This window comes from Mus musculus, chromosome 9, assembly GCF_000001635.26.
Source record: "Mus musculus strain C57BL/6J chromosome 9, GRCm38.p6 C57BL/6J".
In the NCBI taxonomy this organism is placed as follows: domain Eukaryota; kingdom Metazoa; phylum Chordata; class Mammalia; order Rodentia; family Muridae; genus Mus; species Mus musculus.
Window position 1 is genome coordinate 103,733,946 of NC_000075.6, and position 18,009 is coordinate 103,751,954.

General features: G+C 44.4%; 1 protein-coding gene across 5 annotated transcripts in view; it reads right to left on the minus strand.

Moving 5' to 3' along the window:
* The window catches only part of Tmem108 (transmembrane protein 108), a 278,965-nt gene that overhangs the window by 251,010 nt on the left and 9,946 nt on the right, over positions 1–18,009 (minus strand). The window lies entirely within an intron of this gene.

Below are 18,009 nucleotides of genomic sequence, written 5' to 3' on the forward strand. Positions count from 1 at the left end.
TTGTCAAGCAGCAATGAAAAGCCTCCAGGCCTGGTTCAGAGAGCCTTGGAGTTTACTCAGTAGCTTAAAACTACTCAATTTTCTTTTTGCTCAGCACTTACCTCTGGCCACTCTGATTTCTATAAATCCCAGATCTTCAATTTTATCACTCAGTAGAACAGGGTTTTTTTTAAAACCCTCGTGATGCGGGTAATCAGGAAAGGTGGATACAGGGAAGTAGGCTTATAAAGGACAAACCATCCGGTTTATAAGAACTGATAAACCGGATCCAATAACTACTCTAGGAGGAGAGGGACCAAGACATTAAACACGGCTTTATGAGCAGCATGGAAGGAAAACACTCAAGACATTTCTTATCCTCAAAGCGGAAATCTTTGTTCTCATCCTTCTGGGCTGCTATAACCAAGTACTTTAGACAGGGTGCCTTCTAGAGGCTAAAGTCAGCTTCAACTACCACAGCCTAGAGCCACCAGAGAAGGAAGTCCCAGTTAAGGGATTTCTCAGACCAGATTGGCCTGTGGGTGTGTAGAAGACACTATACTGATTATTACTTGGTATAAAAGGGTCGAGCCCACTGTGGGCAGCACTACCCCTAGGCAAATGGTCTTGAGTTGTATAAAAAAGCTAGCTAGGTATGGGATGCTGAATAATAAAGCAGGCAATGTTCCTCCTGTTTCTCCATTCACACGAGGGTTCCCACTCTGATTTTCCTCAAAGAACAACTGTGACCTGAGCTGTAAACCAAACAAATCCCATGCTCATCTATGTTGCTTTGGTCAGAAAAATTTTTTCACAGCAACACAACGGAAACTAGACTAGACTGTCATCATGGTCAAGTTCTGATGAGAGCCCTCTTCTAGGGGGCAGGCTACTGTCATATTGCTGTGTGCTAAACAGCAGAAAGGGGGGCATATCTGCCTCTGATCATGAAGGCAGTAATTATGAGGGCTCCACCCTCGTAACTGATTTATGTCCAGGGCCCTTCCTCTGAACATCATGGCACCAGGGCTTAGGTTTTATTTAGCATAGCTGATGATCGAGACACAAGCTGTCCATGAATCAGCCAACCGAAAGGCCCGAATGAGATTCAAGATGCTGAAGTACTCACAGTACCTCCATGAAACTCAGGGTAGGAAAGAAATGTGTGCATGGGCTTCTGACTGCCCTTAGACGAGTCACTTCTTCCTCTGGACTGGTAATCACCAGTTTGAACATCACAGTCTCATAAAAAAACCTTCCTGCACCCAGAGGTAGCTCCACGGTGTGCGTGCGTCTCTGAAGCTGTCAGCACTTTACAGTCTAGTCAGATGAAATTATCTCCCTGCTCTCTGTCCCCGCCATTTGATGGCTACCTCGGATCCCCTAAACCTTACATTGTGCTAGACACAGACCTGAAGAAAATAGGGATGGAGAGATAAAAATGAAATTCATAAGACAATGTTCTTACCACTACGGTCAACAGAATATCCCCGAGATGTGTTTACATGCTCGAACATGTAAGGACATGTATTTCTCTTGAATTCTATGAAGGCTTTGGGTCTAATTAGATCAAAACATTTATGGATCATCGCCTGTTTTCCTTGCTTTATAGGGACAAAATTATTGCTAAGAATATATAAGAATTAGCTCTTGTTCCTGTCCCTCAAAGAAATGAGTCTGTCTCAGGAAAAATAAGATGTTCAATAACCAAGAAAGGGACTAGAATGCTCATGAAAACTTCACCAGTGTTATAGAGAATCCAAGCAGTTGAGTGACCTTAATGGTTATGAGCCTAACCTACAATCAATGAGAACATACTACACAGAGCACCCATATACCCTGTGGACAGCCAGCCAACTAGTGTGAGATCAATGGAGATACCCTAAGCCCCACCCCTATCCCACACTCAATGACAGGACCTCCTTCCAATGTGAAGTAGGATCATGGGATTCTAGGCTTTTCCCAGGGTTACCAGATAGGGTTACACAGTCCACATATACTACACTCATATACCATACATGCATATATAAATAAGTAACCAGAGGGTTCAACTAGCAGTATGCACAAAAGGCCAAAGAATGCATAAGAGTTCAGTTGTAAAGACATCTTATCTCTCACACTGGTGGGCAAGAAGAGATGGTTAATTCAATGAGAGCCACCACGTATATGAAAATACCAGCCCATCTTAATAATGAAGAACAAAGGCCAAACTGGAAAAAACATCACAAGCATTGTTGTTACTGCTTGGAGTACTTGAGAGTAATAAGAAAGATAAGAGAAAAAAAAACAGTAATAAGTAAGAAAGGGGACAGAGGATGTAGTAGCTTTTGTGAAACTCAAATTTACAGGCTTCACACGAGGTTGTACCATGGGAGGGCGAGGCGGAGAGCGGTATTTTAAACAGAACGAACAAAAGAAGCCCTGATGGGCTGTCGGCTGGGCAGTGAGACAAGGGCAGAGCTGCCAGCCCGGCACTGCATTGTTCGAGAACACTGGCAGGTACATTCATGCTAAATGTGTTATAATCGAGAATCGATACGAGGCAGCGTCAGCTTTGAATAAACTCCAAGGGCTTACCTGAGCAAAACGCTGTTAATGTCGTGTTGCATTTTATACAATGGTGTTTAGAATAAAAAGCCCTACATTTGGGTCCTGGAAAACATCATTTTAAAGGAGTATTTCTCCTACAGACACTTCGCTTGCTGCCTTTGCTAGGAAGCAAAGACTCTTCACTTGGGCTCACGAGGCAGCCATGAAGCAGCCATGTGGCAGAGGAGAACCTGGAACCTGCACCTTCACTGTGTGCCTGTATTCTGCCAAAAGGCACAGAGATAAATTCTTCTCCTTAACCTTTTCTTCCTGACTCACCTTGGATTCCAGAAAGTGAAAAACCTTGAAGGACACACAAATGACAAAAATTACCCAGGAGTGGGCCCTAAGAGAGTGTGCCATTCACAGCTACCAAGCGAACAGTTCATGCCAGTGCCTCCCAGAACAGACCTGAGCTGGACCATGGTGACCAGTGACAGGAAGAACACACCCTGACCAGCACTGCTTAACTGCAATACCTCTTGGCATCTACTTACACTCAACTTACCTTGTGTCCCTAACCTAGAAATGGACTTGGGGACTTCCTGGACATCTTCATCTGTTGCTCCCTTTCCTGAAGTGACAACAGTGAGCTTTCTCTGTTTTTCAATATTTCTTATCTCTTTAACTGGTATACTGGAAGCTGCTGGAATCCAGCTTTTATCATGAAAACTCCAGTAACATTTTTTGGCGATGACAGCTGTTAGCTCAATATTTAGTCTTCACAATAAATCTCACCTTACATGAAAGGAAACATACATTTGCCCCTAAATTGTACAATATAGCCATGGACAACAGTCAGTTTCTAATGTGGGCAGACAGACAAAGACACCAGGAGAGTCCATGGGCAAACTTTTTAAACTCATAGGGAAAAGTCAAAGCAAGTGTGAATAGCTTACTGACGGGGGTGGGGTCTGGGACCCTCTCACAGGCAGTATACTCAGGGACACTGTGAGCATAGTAGGTAGCATGGCTACTCATGGCAGGTGATGTCAGCCCTTCTGCAACTGTGAGTCTCAGTAGCTTCATCAACAAGCCCATATCCAGATCCCCATGCCAGACAGGCAGAAAACAACCACAGCTTCCATGATCACAAACATTCTGCAAGGTTTTAAGTACTGGAGTTCCCAACCAGAAAATATGAAGGCCCAGAGACAGCAAACCTTCTGCCCAAAGTCACAGTTCTAAAATCTGATAAACACAGGACATCTCACGGGTTTATTTGGCCAGTGTGTCAAAGTCATGCCATACATGGCCACTGAAAAGAAAATAGTAAGGCATTCCAATGTCCAGAGGGGAAAATAGGATCAAGGCTCAGCTTTGTGGTCTAAGGACGAGTTTCTGTGGAGAAAGAACAGAAGAGATCAGCAAAGGGCACTGGGTCTACCTGTGGAGAGCCTTCTGTCTATTCAGGAGGCACTGTCCAGTCCACTGAAACCACAGAACTGTGGAACAAAAGTTTTCTCTCTCTCTTTTTTTTCTTTTTCTTTTTTTTTTAACTGCAGAAGCAAAGCAAAGATGATGAAATCAATGAAAGAGACTAAATAAGATAGTCAGAAGGAAGAGGCAAAGAAGTATGAGAAGACACTGTAGAGAAAGAGACGATAAAATGCTACTCACAAATAAATCTGTGTCATCCTAAAGCCCGTAAGAGGGGGGACCAGAAAGACTGTAAGAGCCAGCCGCTGGGGACAGGAGCAGAACAGTGTCTTCTGCACATGATAGGACCACTGCACCCATTCTGCACATGATTGATAGGACCACTGCACCCATGGACCCAGAGCAGCTGTGAATGTCTGCACAAGACCTGCACGAGATCAGGCCAGTCAGCATTCCAGCACAGCGTGGGAAACGGCCCAGAAGCCTCTATCCCCAACTGAGGAACTATGGATAGTTGATGGCTTCTGGGAGAGGAAGAATTAGTTTTTGTCAATGGTGTGGCCCCTGGGTAGGTCAACCATGTTCTAGTAGACAGCCCCACAACCACAAGGCAATGGGCAGCATAAACTGGATGCAATGGCTTATTAGAAGAAGTGAAGTCAGAAGTTGAGTGATAGGAAGCAGTGGGTAGATCTGGAGCAGTTAGAGGGGGGAGTGGGAGTGTAAATAAGATCAAAATATGTTGTATAAAATTCTCATAGAATAAAGCCATCTTTTTTTTTTTAGCTTCAGGGCCATATTAATATGGGATCTCCTGAGAAAAACACATCACGTTCTGAGTGGAAGGCTTCTAAATAACACATTATCATTAAACTGTCGGCAAACACGATGCTAATACAATACCAATGAGGGAATGTTTCAGAATGCTCCACCAGGTTCTTTCCAATGGCAAAGTACCATGTCCAGAGGAAACACTCCCATGGCTGCCAGCCTGCCTCCTGGTCTTCAAGAGGTGCTCTAATGGGTGTGTTGACAGGGATGGGTCTTAGGCCAACAGAGCAGCCACGCTTCACGTCTTTGAAAGGCAAAGGCCAAGACTCAATTTTAGACTCAAAGAAAAATGCTGAGCAGGGTCTAGCATCTCCTTCTGTGTCTCAAAGGATGGGTTGGGTCCCTCCAGGCTGGGGGGTCTCAGTGTATGATGCTTGAAGAAGCATCTACCCCAAATCCATGTTCCCTGGGACACTTAAGCTCCTGGGAGCCTCATAACGTGTATGGCAGGAATGGAGTAAAAGATTCAGGAGCTTGGACACTCATTTCATCTCTCAGAATCTCTTTACACCCGGTAGAGAGCAGCTGTCTTTACTGTCACTACAGCATCTGCGCCAAGGGATTGCAAATTAATTCCTGAGTCTATGAGAACTCATGTAATTTTGTTTTATTTTTGCTATAAAAATGGCGGCACTTGCACACATTTCAGTTACTTTATTTTTAGTTTATGCTGCAAGATTAGTGAGTCCTTAAATTTTAAAAAGACTTTAATCTTCTGGTACTATTTAGTACTTAAACACGCACATGCATGAGTGTGCACACAGACACTCGCACAGACATATACAGGCACACCCTCATACACACACACACACACACACACACACACACACACACACGTGTGTGTGTGTGTTTTCCTTAAGAAGAATTCTATATATTCCCATTTTACATTGTTTTTAATTCAATAAATGGGACAGATAACGTCCTAGAGTCAGAAGAGAAACTGGAGCAAATGATTTAGACCTGCTCTTTTGCCTTGGCAGTCAGCAGCCGAGTGAGAAGACTGGTCCTGGCCACCCTTTGATAACTACTGACATTCTTTCTCCAGAGGGCACTCAGAGAAGCCCTGCTGAATCCCCTTTCTTTGGATCCTCTTTCAACAAGAGCTGTGTCCCTTTTAAAGAAAATACAGACCCTCTGTCCCGTGATCTGGCTGCTTGAAGAGAAGTCTTAAGAACCTTACAGGAATTCAATGGAATGCTGGGTTATTTGTACTGCCCCCAGATCACTTCACTCACAGCTGTGTGGGTCCAAATGGAGCCGAGACCATCCTTGCACTGATGGAGAGTCAGAAATAAAGACTGTGCCTTCTGTGATAGCAGAATGTATTCCCTTACAAAGCCACTCAACCACTGGTCCCAAAGAAAGGAACGCCTGAGGGTCAGGGCTTGACAAAATGCACTGTATAAAACAAAATTAAGCCCGTTTCAGTCGAGTCAGTCGTTCTCCACGGAACGACACTTGTGTGTGATTTATTTTTAGAGTAAAAAGGCACGTTATTTTCGTTGATCAGAGCTGGAATCTTACACACCCAGCTGTTGAGTAACACTTGTCAAAGATGTCAAAACGTCTTTCAACATTTAGACAGCCACCTAGCTATTATTCCTGGGGGACACGTGGTTAGCTGAAAGAGTCACATCTGACAGATGCAAAAGAGAAAAAAAACCACATCTGTATGGAAACCACAACTCTCACTTCCCAACCACCCACCCCAGTGATCTCCCCAACGCTCTGCACCACGAGACACCCAGACTGCCAGAGGAAGAATGCAGTCGGACCCCTTCACAATAGCTGCTGTGGATGTGGGGTTTCTCCTTCTGCCTAATCTTCTGATTCTTTATTTCACCCCAAACTCCAAATTCTGTTTATAATTCTAGCTAGGAGTGAGAACTCAGGGTCTGTAAGCCAGAGAAGGGTCTCCTGTTCAGTTAGCATACTGCACTACCTCTGTCCAGGAAAGCTGCAGGACTGTCATCTTTACAGAAGTCATCTATGCAGAGCCACAGATCATTAGTCAGCTATGCAGAGCCACAGATCATTAGTCCAACAGAGAGCACCGGCATCCCTAAAATTGCCAGTAAGGACAGTTTTGACCAGCAGGGATGATGGTCCCTGCAGGACTGTGAATGAGTTCCTATACAACTATAATGCTCCTTCTATTCTTTGGGGGCTGATCTATATCAGTCATCAGCTCAATTAATAGATATAAGAAAGAAGACTAAGAACAGAAGGACCTAAGAGAACCTCAAACTAAAATGCTGAGCCAAGTTAATGACCAAGAAGTAAAACATGGGCCAACCAAGTACAGTCAGTATAGACATAGCCTTGAACTACAATAGGCCAAGAGAGGTCTTCCTGCTCCTCCCAGAAGCCCTAACTGCACGAGGTCTGGCAAGGCTAAACCTTCATCCTTAGAGGACTTTGCTTCACCTCTACCCCCTTCCTACCTAAGAGGCGTACACTCAAGCTCATCTCTCCAACAATGCTTTTCTCGATGATAACTATTTAGAAATTAGTTGGCACGATGACTTGGCTAGAATAGTATGAGAAGGTAGTATTTAGGGATGCTAAACATCTCACAGTACATTAGAAAGTATAACAAAATAGGGAATCATTTGATCAGAAAAGCTAATAGCATCCCCTTTTTTCCTTGAGAAAACTGGGTCTCTTCTAACAGTCAGGGCAGACAGAACTGGAGAGAAAACTAAAGAGAAAAAGATATAAAATCCCTATAGCTAACAGGCAGCTTCCTAGTATGACCAGAAATAAAGAATCATATCTCTGTTACCAATTATCTCTAACATTTCTACTAAAAAAAAAAATCCCCTCTAAAGCAGGAAGAAAATAATATAAGATACATAGGCAGGTGACAGAAAATACTCAGGGAGAAACTAACCACGTGCAGACTTTTATTAAATCCACCAGGCTACACTTGGGATGGAAAGAGAATGCAGCCTGGGGAGAGTTACAGAAGTGAGCTTCACAGAGGCAGGATAGGGCAGGCTTAAGGCTCGCTCGCCTGGTCCTGACTGGCTGTGGATGGAGCACTGCTATATAAGGGTGTTGGGAACATGCCATCTGATGCAGACTGGTACCAAAGTGGGAATGTGAAAGATGACAGGCTTCATCTTGCTGGTGGGGTGTATCTGTAGGAGGAACTCAAGCCCACCACCATCTGGTGAGCAACCCATAGGTAAATGGACTGAGCCAAAATAGCATCACCGATGTTAAGCCCTGTCATTCCTGCCTTTAAGTCATAAGGAATCGGGCAAAGTGTTGTCTTCTCTGGCTACTTCCCCTGAACTTTGGATGTAGTGCAGGGCAGAGGAGGCTAAAGAATGATGGTAGCTCCTTGGGTAGCTACTGATACCCTATGGTCATAAAGATTTGTCACCTCCTGGTTGGTGAAGGATTGCATGCACTCCTGTAAGGAGTTAGAGAAACAGCCAAAGAGGCATGGACCAGAGACTAGGGTCAAAGCTTTGCGAGTGAGAAGGACACTGGGGTAACAGACAGTGGAGAATGGACCAAGGCAGTTCCAGGAGGACTACTGGATTTGGAGTTGCTCATCTAGTTTTCCTGCCCATTCACTTAGCTTAGACGCTCCCTCCTGAGCCAGGCCTGATTGTTTATGGTAGAAGCAGTGCCCTTCCCCCAGGGCTAAGCAGAAGTAATTGGTTTCTGTCCTGACATTCAGGCCTCTGTAATTTTGAAGAGCCATTCCTACCAGGGAGTCTAGGTGTTACAGTGCTGGGTCTCAAAGATATGTCTGGAGTGGTAAGAAGAGGGATAAGCTGGAGGGCCCATTAGTCCCTCCCTTGGAGGACAACTGAACTGCCCATAGAGGTTTAGGGGAGCATATCTCTCTTTTAACTGCTTCAAGCTGACAAAGGGGGCAGTGTGGAAAAGGCAGTAGTCAGTGTGCCTCCAAAGAAGGTCCACCTAAGAGACCACAATAAAACTTAACACATGGCAAAGACCTAGAACCTAAGACAGCCATGAGATGACAGTGCGCTCCCTTGGATGGGTTCTATGAGGGAGGTATCAGCTGTAACATACAAGTGTGAGACTGATAGGACTTAGGTAATTCTTACTGAGAGAAAAGTTAAGAAAAGGGTTATGGAAGTTTTGTCCTTCCTGGAACAAGAAAACCATCTAAAGCACCCATGGCAGGTCTTGTCATAGGTATGAGGAAGATTGACAACTTTTGTCGAGGGTGTTAACTACAAAATTGGAATTGGTTTGACAGACCTGAGACATATTTCATTGGCAAGCATTAAGTTCAGACTTGACCATCAGGTCTCCTCTATTACAACCTTGTGGGGAACATTAAGAGATGAAAGTTAATGAGAAAAAAAATTTAGTATCATAATTAAGTTTTGATTAGTAAAGTGAAATGTATGTGTACAGCTGGCTGGACCAGGTACCAGAGCCCAGTAGAAGGGTAAGGTAACCGCAGTCATCAATGTGTTCGAGAAGGTCAGTTGAAATCAGCATCTAATGGAAGATGACAACGAGAAATAGAATCCTACTGGGTTCTTCTATGGGATCGTCTAGCAAAGTTCCAAGGACAACCCTTGGATATCTTGAATAATTTCCCGGACTTGTGAGTTTAATAACAGAAAATCTGGCATCCTCCTTTAATTACGGAGCATGGACAGTTAGGAAGACACACTGTGCCTGTGATAAGTACTCCTCCAGACAGAGATAGTGTGCTATACTTGATAAGTACAGCTTTTAGGTTGGGCTTCCGTATGTAATGAGCTAGGCCTGTATCTCCGCTGTGGACAGACCTACAGTGCTGAAGCAAGCCAAGGTAGGTCTTGTCTTACATCTGGGATGTATGTATATAATCAGCAAGAGAATCATTAGTGAAAAATAGTTGTCCAGATAGCATCTCACAGAGCTAAGCATAGCACCTTAGGACTGCAGTCCCTTGAACCGTTATAGAAACACACTGACCACTTTAATCTTGGTTATACTTTCCTGCTGGGTTCATGTACGTGGCCAAAATCATGTTTCTTTTGGTCCTGTCAAGGCCAAATGTGGATCTACCTCTCAGGGCTTGTGAGGAACCTCTGACTCCCCCAGCCTTTCTTTTTACTGCTGTCCATCTGTGTGAAGAGCAGTCAAAGGCCCTGGCTTGGCTTCCTCCTAGAGGCACTGAGAAATCCTTCCTTATGTTGACCGCCCTCTTTGCACACTGGGTGTTGGTTAGAATTCACTGTGCAGGGTCTCTGTGGTCCTGAACAAAAGAATAGGTGACTTTCCGAAGATGCAGAACATTTCTCGAGTTGGCCTACTATCCTCGGACCTCACTGATGAGAGGGAAATAGTCTCCCTTTTAACATCAAAAGAGCCTCCAAGTACAGTTATTAAACAAGATAGGCTACACCTGTTGATATTTTTTAACCATTGAATAATATGTTAATAGCCAGATATTTTAAAATAAATGTTGACTTAGATATATATTTTTAGCCAGTTTTTAAAATTTAACTTCGATCTTAGAAACTTTAAAACCACATATAGTATCCTTAAATCTCATGTTTTATACAATTTAAATAACTTTCTTGGACGTTTATAACTTGGAAAAAGCCTTTTAGCTTTTTCCCCCCATTCTGTAAACATATATTCATCTTAATCTTCATATAGAAATCTTTTGACTAAAACAATTTTGGTCTTTTTATTCTTTATAGCATTTTCCTTAATACCACGAGACATAATAGCATTAATGAATGAATTGATTATCTGTTGAGAAATGTTTCTCCCTGAGGGAGGGGGTAATTAATCAGTGATCATCCTCACTTCTCAAGGTCCCAATGACACCAAAGTTCAATTCCAAAGCCACCTTGGAGAGCCAATGAGCTCCTTACATCTGCTGCCCAAACACAAGAACCTCTTAGGGTCCTTTTGGCAGAAAGCCATCTTTTCTCCCACAGGGGTCATTCCTTCAGGAGCCCAGACACCCACTGAGATCACTATTTTGGGCTAAACACCCACCAGTCACAACCTGAGATCTCTGTGCAAGCCTCATTTGGAGACTTTATCGGCAATCTGTAAACCCAGCCTGACCGCATCCCCTTGCTCTCCTCCAAGCAAGCTCCCAACCCCACTCCACACTTCCTTAAGCCTTCCCTTCCCAGACTCTTTGACCTCCAGACTAGAATCCTCTTGCCATGTGCTCAAATTCTTCAGGACAAGGTGAACTTTCTAGGTCTGTCTCAGAGGAGCCCGATCCAGACCCCAGAACCCCGGGATTTTCTCACTCTTCTCTTCACCGAATCACAAACCCTGGAGGTTATGGGAACCCCTCCTGTTTGACTTTGTGATTCTCTGAGTCTTTCAAGCACAGGGAACCCCCCGTCCCCCAATACTTAGGTCCATCTGTCATCTTCTCCCTATGCCTGGGGTAATGCCTCAGGCGGCAGGATTAGACTCCCTACCCATCCTGGCCATTCTGCTCCAAATCCCTTCAAATCTAAAACCCAAATGTTCATGATGTGGGCTCTAAATTGTCCATCTGAGTGCAGAGTCCTTTGGCCTGTCTCATGACGACCTCAAAGAATTTCTTCTTAGTGAGCTCCAGCCCTCCAAACTTGCTTGGCTGCCCACCCACATCTGGCCCCAATGGCCTCGGTTTAGAACTTTTGATCTCACTATTCTCACGGCTCTGGACATCCTCAGATGAGACAGCAAATGGCCCGAGGTACCCTGGGTCCAGCAAATGGTCTGGGGTACTCTGTGGCTAAGGCAGCTTTGCCTTCATTGTCACCCGCCCCTCTCTATAACTCCTGTCCTGCATTCCAAATCCTCCTTTGCAGCCAAAAGCCTGACCCCCAAATCCAACTCTAATCACCCCACTTCAGTTCCCTGGCTTTCAGTCCCACTCATGAATCTCCTCCCTGTACCCCCCACAACTTCCCCATCCCCACTCCCCAATCTCCATGCCTCTTCCTGCCCTTTAGCAGCACATAACTTGAACTCACAGATCTCCACAGGCAACCCCTCATCCATCCAGGCCTTTGCTCATACCCTTCCCTTCTCACACCTAATCACAAGGAACCATGATCCCTGGTTAGCAAGAAGGGATGGGCCCACCGAGTCCAAGTGCCTTTATACTGGTAGAAACGGGTATTAGAGAATAAAATCCTGGACTCTGTTCTCTGAAAACCCACTCCATTTCTAAAAACAATTCCCTTGGATAACTCTAATCTATTCCCTCACCTGGGATAATATTCTATATCCTGACCTCTACCCTCACCCAAGATCAAAAGGACTGACTGCATTCAGAATGCAGTCCAAGGCCTTGACAATAAACTCCAGCAACAGAATAACATCTCCCCTCAGGAGAGAAGGCAGGCCCTTTCAGGGGTCGAAATTAGAATTATCAAAACACTGGGACCGGGACCCACCACCTGCAGTTGATGGTAAATTGTTTAGCTGAGGGTGTGCACAAAATGCCCACTCTACAGTTAACCTTGACGAACTGAAAGATGTCACCCAGAGCCCCAGTGAAGTCCCTACTCTTCTTAAACCACCTTACCAAGACCATCACTAAACCCAGCAATGTGGACATCAGCTCTCCAGAGGGGACTCCATTACTGCAGGGTCATGTGAGGTCGATCTGCCCTCAACGTTAGATGAAAACTCCAAGGACTAAAAAAAAAAAAAGGACCTTTAACCCCTCAAAATGAACATCTAGATATGGCCCTTGAAGTATTCAACAACAGAGGTGAGGCAGCCAAAAGGGAAAGGGAAAGAGGTTGAGAAGAGACAGGAAAAAAATACCAGCTTCCAGGTCCTGGCTGAGGCTCTCCACAAATCTCTTCCAAACCAGTCCACACTCCGACAGTTGTTCCAAGGAAGCAGGGTCAGCCCACCTCCTTGTTTCTGATATAATCAAACTGACCAGTGGACAGAGGAATGCCCTAACCTACAGCCACCCACAAGACTCAGAGGCTTCTTTTCCATCCAGAATACTACTGACTTGATAGTAACACGAGTCTCAGGCACCCGCCATGAGCCATCACTCTGCACACTCATCTAACTTGGTCTACCCGTCTGGCAACACACCCTTCACCCACTCTTTTCTATGAATGCCAATGCCTACTTTCACTGCTAGGCTGAGATCTCTTATTTAAATGCGAGCTTTCTATACATATCTGCCCCCCCATGCCAAGATATTCACCATATTCCTCCTCAGCCTGGACTTGGGTGGGATCCAAACTTAAGCTTCCACCCACAGCCTCTTGTCCTTAGTTTGCCCTCACGTAGTCTGTGACACCTCAAAGGCTTCGATGGCTGCACCTCACAATCCTATCCCCCCCCACAACTTGAGAAACCCTTCTACCCCCATCATCCAGGTGGGCAGCAGGAGCACCAGGCAGCAGGTCGCACTGTATCCAAGGTCAGGAACCAGGGGGAGATGACCGCTCCTGCTCAGTCTGCTCGCATCATTCAGTCCTGGACCTCAGTCAATGTTGTTGTTGCCCACGTTTAAGGCATCTCCTTCCACTTCAATTAACCTAATTTAGATAATCTCTCTCATACAGGGCCTTTTGTTTCCACTGATTGTAAATATTATCAAGTTGACTATCAAGATTCAACACTGCCCCAAGCCAATTCCAAGGATGTCACTTGTGGCTCTATCAATAAATGATCAATAGTCACACCGAGATGCAGAAGAACCAGAATGGCTAACTCCGTATTTCAGAGGATCAAAAGTTGGAGGAGTGATACTGTATGAATTAATGATTTACTATAAAGTTACAGTGGCTAGGAGGTATGTACTGGTGAAAGACCAGACAAACAGAATCAATTAAAAATAATGAGCCCAGATATAGACCCACGCAAATAAAGTCAGCTAGTCTATAGCAAAAGCACAAAGGCAGGCAATACAACGAGGCTACGTGAGTATTTCCACAAACGGTGCCAGAACAGTCAAAACCCAGTGCACGACTACACAAATGAATGTAGGTAAACATTTTAAACTCTTCATAATCACTAATTCAACACAAACTTAAAACACACAACACTATGAAAGACAGAGGGGAAAGAAAAAAACCTACCATGCCCTTGAGTAGAACTATGGCTTTTAAAATACAAACTCAAATCCAAAATCTATAAGCAGAACTTCATTCAAATTAAAACTATCTGCTGTCTGCATGTCAGCATCATGGGAATGAGAAGGCGACAGCAAGAAAGTGTTTGCAAAGGATGCTTTATGATAAAAGACTCAAAATATAAAATGTCCTTAAAAGTAAATAAGAAAATATAAAACCTAATTATTAAAATATGGCCATAAAACCTTTAATAGACATTTCAACAAAAAAAGATGCATACATGCAGATCAGGTCCACACATATCAAGGAAATGTATATCAGAACCACAATGAGACAGCATCATGCACATTTTAGGATGACTCAGGCCAGAACCCTGACAACAGCCAGGCTGGGGAAGTAGCAATACACAGAAACTCTCAGTACCTGCTGGTGGGAATGTAAATGGTAGTGTCCTGGAAGGCACTTTGTCCATGTCTTACAAAATAAAGCACTCTGACAGACACTGTCCACCAGTCACATCCCTTGATATTTACCTATAAAAGAGGAAAACTTGTATCCATCCAAGAGCCTGCACGTGAAGGCTCATGGACCTTTACTGATAATAGCCATCCTTGAGAGCATCCAAGACACCTTTCAGGAAGTAAATGGATAAATAAGAAAGTTCTGGGATACTGTGTAGTACACAAAAGAAACAAGTAACCAAATCACACAGAGACAGACAGAAACTTAAGTGGGTATTTACTGAATGAAGGAAGCCATTTCAAAGGGTTACCTATTGTGTGACTCCAACAGCATAAAAACCAAACTGTGGCCTTAGGACCAACGGCTTCTAGTAGTTTAGGGGTGGAGGAGGGGAAGGAGATTGAATAAATAGGACACAGAGGGGTTTTAGGGAAACAAAAATAATACCTGTGATTATAACGGTGAACATGTGTCACAATGCATTAGTCCAAATCCGAGGAATGCACAGCTTCCAGATGGTACTCTAATGTAAACCACTGTCTTGGGGATAATTATGATGTAAATATAGGTTCCTAGACCATACAGAAATGCCAGTCTGGTGGGGACAGTAACAATAGGATAGGCACACATATGTAGGAGGGAGAGAGATATAGAAGATCTTTGTATTTTTCTCTCTACATTTTGCTTCTACCTAGAACCACTCAAGAAATTCTTAAAACACAGAGAGAGGGGAGGAGGGAGAAGGGAGGAGGGAAAAGGGAAGAAGTAGAGGTGGGGGAAACAAGCATTGTGTCATTCTCCCAATACCCCCACCACCACCAAGGAAATGACCCAGATGACCAATCCTACCCACAGCCACCTCTCCTTCCCTTCTGGCCACCTTATTAAAGGCACATGAACTTTCATTTGAATTCTCTCCATCACGCAAAACAACCCTGAGCTCCATAGCTTTAAATTACATCTCTTTGAAGAATGAGGCTTCATTCAATACATGCTGTGACAACCTTCACAGCTGAGAGTCAGGCAGAGAACAAATGGACAGAGACAGCTTAGCAGCCCCAGATTAGAGGGGAAATATTTTAGAGATGGTGCATTCCATTGTGTCAGACAGACAGAGCCATGGCACTGCCTGTAGCAGGCAAATGTTGTAGCAGTGTTTAAAAAAAAATTCAGCAAGGCACACAAATGTCTGACTTGAATGGAGATGTTCTAAAAGAATTCTACAGGAGTTGATATCTTTTTATAATAAAAGCACATGGTCACTACAAATGTGGGTTTGTAGCAACAGAGGGAGCCTGTGAACTAAAGCAGTAGTGGCCAGTGGAATGCTCTCCAGTGACGGACATGGTAGATATCTGGACTATCAGAGACGGTAGCCAGAAACCACATGTGGCTGCAGCGCATGTGAAATGTGGCAAGATCAAAAATGAAGACCTGAATTATAAGTCTAAATAACTGAAATAGTTGCCCATTGCTAGTGGCTGCTCCTGGGACAAAGCTGAGACCATTTTTGGAAAATGCCATAACGTATTAGCATGAAGAAAAAAAAAAGCCTATACCTGTTCCAAGAGCTTGGACAAATGTTTTCTCTGTGCCTTCAACAGCACAGACAGCGATCCTACGTCAGATGCCAATGTGCATCACAAGCCATGCGAAACAACAGTGCTTCTACAGCATTCAACCTGGGGCCTTGTGGCATTAGATCATGAGGTCCATTCTGAGAGATTTGGATCAGGAGGTAACAAGACACCAGGCAATCCTGATGACTGACCTGGAGACAGAAGTTTGAGTAACACTAGGGGAAAAAAATCAATGACAAACACTTGTCAAGTCTCTTTTCATGGAAGAGCCTCATTCTTCAAGGCACACACTCTCTCCCAGGCATACACACACACACACACACACACACACACACACACACACACCAGAAGCCAAAGAAACCAGACTGTGCACAATGGCCTCCCCTACACTAGATCTAAGGTAGAGAACAACTGTAAATTTTACCTGGACCAGAAACACAGTGAAGACAACTCAAGAGAATCCTCAACAGTTTCCATCAAGTCCCTGCAGTGGCTGTGTCCTGTAGTAGTGGGACAGGGGCTCTTCACTAAAATAATGAGGTTATTTCAGGTTAGTTCAGAACTATGGCCTCCTTTCACTGCTGCAGGACACAGACAGCACTGGGAGACACATGCCACATGAGAACATGCTAGGTATCGCTCCATGGGAGCCCACTGAAGGTTTGTCTCAAAGAAGACAAGGGAAAGAAACGTAAAGGCTCTAGAGAAGTGGCAAGCTGTTTCTCTAAGCAGTCTCTATCTTTATAAGACCTGCAGTCACTCAGTCACTCAGTAGGAAATTTTTGTTTTGGTGGTTTCCTTTCTCTGTCCTTCAGTCTAATTATACGTGAGTCATTTTAACATTAAGAAATCACTCTGTCAGTTGCAATTTCCATGACTACTCTTTGGAACGGCCAGCTTTTCGCCTCGTGCCCTCTGTTGGTCCTTAACTTAGTGAAGGAAAAGCTTTCATCCAGAATGCATTGCTGCGGGGGAGCTAGAACATCACCGTCCTCAAAGGAATTCAGATTCCAGGTCTGTGCGGAACTGCCCACATTCCCAAATTCACCCTCCTTCGATTCCCACTGCTCCCCCTCTGCTGCCATCATGACAGATCCGGAGAGATTCTTGGGCCCTAAGCAACCCTGATCCACCACACAGTGGTATTGCCCTTGCTTCCTCGGGCTGAGTTATTGCAGTATGCCTATTTTACAGGCAGGGAAACCGAGGGGGGTGGGGTAGGAATTAAAGCTCAGCCCTGGAGAAATTTAGAACAGTATTAAACCACTGTATTCCTTCAGCTGTGGCAATTTTGTCTACCAGGAAATATTTAACAACACCCAGAGACCTTTTTGATGGTCAGGATTGCTTGGGAAGCTACGGGCATTTAGTGGGCAGAGGTTAAGGGCAAAGACACACTGTAGATCCCACATGGTCTAGCAACAGCCCACACAAGGACTGCCTCACTGGAATCAATACTGACTGGTGTACTGGTAACTCTCACACCACGCCTGTTTGTTTGTTTGTTTGGGTTATTTTTATTGTTGATTTTTGTTTTGTTTGTTAGGGTTTTTTCTTTCTTTCTTTTTTTTTTTTTTTTTTTTTTTTGCCCCTCATTAACGGTTCAAGAATGGCTGCCTCAACAATTTGATCCCTGTACAATATTTACACAGAAATATGCCAGCTGCTTACTATTTTTGATGTAAAACACTTCTTAGATACATTCAAAATTGAGGCCATATGAAAGCCACAGATAAAAAGGAGAGTAGTCCCATGACAAGCCAAACTCTCTTAGGGATAAAATTTAACAAGGAACATTCCTCCCACCCGTGACCTCCAGGCCCTGGGCTAAGGTCTGTGTCAGCTGGTTGTCTGGGCTCTGTCTGTGTCAGATAGCCTGCCTTACAGCTGTGTGTCTCTCCGGGCTTCATCCCTGGTCATGTGCGTCACTCAAGAGCGGCAATGATGCACACTTACGGGAATCTCCAGGGATCCGCAGCCCTTAATCGTCTATTTTGTTCAGTAAATTGTATTCATTAGTGAGCCACAGGAGGCACGGAAGTACAGGCAGCCTTTCTGGGTGCCCTCAGCCTAGCAAGGTCTCAGGGCACTGAACCTCCAGGCTGAAAACAGTCCTCCCTCCGGGTTAA